Raw genomic sequence first — 3,859 nt, 5'->3', positions numbered from 1 at the left:
ATAATGTAGGATAATGTTTCCCATCAAAGTATTTGGGTGGTCAGAACACTTCTTCCAAGAGTACTAACAGGGGAGTTGAGAGTAGTGGGACCAGCAAAGGGGCTGAGTCACATCCAGTGTGGGAACCACGAGGACATAAGGCTTCTAAAGAGTTAAATTGATCTAGTCAAGGAACTCTTGTCCTTATCCTTCCGAGGATGTATTGGTCAGCTGAGCTGTTCAGACTCGTTCTGAGACATTTCTCTTTCCCATCTTACCTTTCTCCTCCTCTTGTACAGCCTGGACCTGAGAATGTCCGCTGAAATTGAGGATACCTGTCTTGTACTGGAGCCAGGAAACCCAGCTCTCCTGTGTTCAGTGTAATTCCCTAACAGTGAATGAAAGTAGGCCCCAGTACTCACCTCCACCCTCCAACAATTCCTTCCTAGTCTTCATCATAAAGAGAAATCATGAAGCCTCTAATGGTATTTAGCCATGACAGAGAATAGTTCCAGGAGGGAAATTACAACTGAAAGATGTCCACCAGGATTCACTCTTGATCATAAAAGAAATCTGTTTAGTTCCCAAGTGGTCCTTCGAGGGATTCCATCTAGGTCCCCGAAAATAAATTTGCTTCCCAACACGTATTATCACTATTTGGCATGGAACGTGGTTCTTTACCCTGCAGTGTCGTAGACTATAGTGATAAAACACAGACTCTGAGGAGGGTAGCCCTGGATTTAAGTTCTAGCTATATTCCTAACCAGCTATGTGATTTCTAGCAAGTCCTTTATTAATGCCTTGGTTTCCTCATCAGTAAAAAAGGAACAATGGAACATTCCTTATGTTCAGGGGGGTTGTTGTGAAACGAATGAGATAAGTAGGGTAAAGTTGGTAGGACAGCATTTAGCACATCATGTGTGTTCAATAAATGGCAGCCTCTGGTATTTCAATTCAACACACATTTGCTGAATACCTACGAGGCACCGGGCACCCTGCATGACCCTGTGTGGGATATGGGAATAATTCTCCCAAGAGTCCATTTTCTTCTTTGCATTTTCTATCCTTTTTGTTCAAAAAGGGATAGAGGAGAGGGTCTTGGAGAAAAGAACTCTTTTGTAACTCTTTTGTAACTAAATGCAAAAATGCACTCTGGCCTGCAATTTCACAGAGGCGGTACCGTGTGATGATTAAGAGCATGGAGTTGGGTAGGGGAGGAGCAGTCTCTGTAGGGTTGACAGATTAATGCCCTCCCCTGCAAGGTGCTCACAACTTAATCTCTAGGATTTGTGACTATGTTTCATGGCAAAAGGGACTTTGCAGATATGATTAAGGTTGAGAGGGAATAGCCTTATCCTGGATTATGTGGGTGACCCAACCTAGTCACACGAATCCTCACTAGTGACCACTACCCAGGCTGGGCCAGATAGGGATGGGACAACAGAGAGAGATGGAATGTGAAGGCTCTACTTACCATTGCTGGCTTCAAAGATGAAGCTATGAGCTAAGAAATGCGAGCTGTCTCTGCAAACTGGGAGAAGTACTTGGTTTACAGCCAGTGAGAAAGCAAAGGCCTGGGTCTCATAACTGAGAAGGAACTGAATTCCACCAATAATCTGAATGAACAGGAAACAAAATTTCCCCTAGCACCCCCAAAAAGGACTGCAGCACTGCACATATCTTAATTTTAGCCCAGTGAGACCTGTGTCAGGCTTCTGACCTAGAGAACTATAAGATAATAAATGTGTATTGTTCAAGCCACTACATCTGTGGTAGTTTGTTGTAACAGAAACAGGTATACTCTGGCTTGCTGATTTACAAATTCAAGGAGGTACTATAGTACATTGGTTAAGAATTTGGATTTAAGGGCCAATTCGCCTGGGTTCTAAACCCAAATATGCCACTTGCATAATCCTAGGCAAGCAATTTAACTTTCATTGTCTTAGCTTTTTCATCTGTTGCAGAAATAATAATATAGCCACCCATACTGATTTGGGTAAAGATTATGCTAAAATAAAACAAAAGACTCTTGTAGAGACTCAGTAATGATGCGATTTGAAAATAAAGATGTGCAATTTTTTTCTCACATCAAAGTTAAAGGTGAGCGTCTCACTTGGCTTTGGCAGCCATTGTATACAAACCAGGTGGACTGTGGCTTCATCTTTGTGAACAGGTAGCTTCAAAGGGTTGCTTTCATCCCCCTAATAGCAGACACCTAGGGACAGAGGTGTCCCCTTAAGGAAGTAGACTAGAAGTGCTATTTGCTTTGCATTGGAGAGACTTCAAACATAACTAGTTATCTCTTTTCCTGTGGGTCTTGGGAGCCTTGCTATCATTCTAACAAAAGTGGTCATTTACTAAATACATACTCAATAGTGTCATACCTTATGTCTAAGCTTTAAAACCAAGCATATTAGATAAGACATATCTGACAAATAAAAAACAGGGATCTGAAAGGCCAGGTAATTTCAAGGCCCGCACATTTTACACTTAACCAAAGAGTCTCCCATTTAAATGATATTGAGAAGCAAAAGGACAACCACAACAATTTATTTGTGGGGTTTTTTTTGGGGGGGGGTTGTCATTGTTATTTGGCTTCACCTGAGTCATACAGAAGTTCCCTGCCCAGGGGCTGAACCCATGCTAAAGCAGTGAACTGAGCCTCAGTACTGACAACGCCAGACTCTTAGCCAGCTGAGCCACCAGAGAACTCCACAATTTAAACAGAAATGGTTGAGTGAAAATAAGCAGGAGGACTTTCCATGTGGCTCACAGCATAACTACTTGGCTTGCTTCTACAGGGGCTGTGGCTCAACCCCTGGCCCGGGACATCCGTGTGCCACAGCTGCAGCTACTTGTTAGTAAAAAAAAAAAAAGAGAGAGAGAGAAAATAAACAGGAGTCTAACTAGGACAAGCAGAGCAGACATTAGACAAAATAGAAGTCAGGGTACTGGAGCTGTAGGGCAGCTCGGCCACTAGCTGCCAGAATTGGGTAAATCCATTCTCCTCTCCGGGCCTCAATTTCTTCATCTGTAGAATGGAGTCTTGGGCTAAGTGATCCTCTTTCCAACTCTAACATTCTGTGATTCCATTTGAAAAAAGTGAAGCCAAAAATATGTAACCAGGGAGAAATTAGGTGATTTAAGGAATTGCTCCAGTTAAGGAAATAGCAAGAGTGGAGAAAGCCCGCCCGGGTGACCGAAACAAGGAAATCAGATGAGCCTCCCACAGAACTCCAAAGACAAGCTGGGACCTGCTGGGTGAGTCACACCTGCGCTTCACATTCCTCCCAAGGGCAGCCCCAGGCCTGCTCTCAAAACAATAAATGGTAAGTTGGGGCAGGGTAGAAATCTGGAAGTGGTGGCAAACCCCTGGAGACAGCCAGTTCTGGATAGTCCTATGCTGGGCAGGCGTCAGGGGCAAGTGAGTTTCAGAACAGAGTACAAGAGGCTCTTCCTTGGCAGAAGTGAATAAGAAAGGTGCCTCAATCTGCTTGGTGTATGGGGTGGGGGTTGGGGAGCAGGAGGAACCTGGGCTAGAAAGTTGTAACAAAGGTTCTCAGCTCTGGCTCTGGCACAATTGAGGATGTGTGAGCAGAAGTCACTCGGGGAGTACCTGTCATGGTGCAGTGGAAACGAATCTGACTAGGAACCATGAGGTTGCGGGTTCGATCCCTGGCCTTGCTCAGTGGGCTAAGGATCTGGCATTGCTGTGAGCTGTGGTGTAGGTCACAGACGCAGCTTGGATCTGGCATTGCTATGGCTGTGGCGTAGGCCGGCAGCCGTAGCTCTGATTCGACTCCTAGCCTGGGAATCTCCATATACCTTAGAAGCAGCCCTAAAAAACAACAAACAAACAAAAACAACAAAAAGTCACTGG

This window comes from Sus scrofa, chromosome 6 (genome assembly GCF_000003025.6).
Source record: "Sus scrofa isolate TJ Tabasco breed Duroc chromosome 6, Sscrofa11.1, whole genome shotgun sequence".
Lineage (NCBI taxonomy): Eukaryota > Metazoa > Chordata > Mammalia > Artiodactyla > Suidae > Sus > Sus scrofa.
This window is presented reverse-complemented; position numbering follows the sequence as displayed.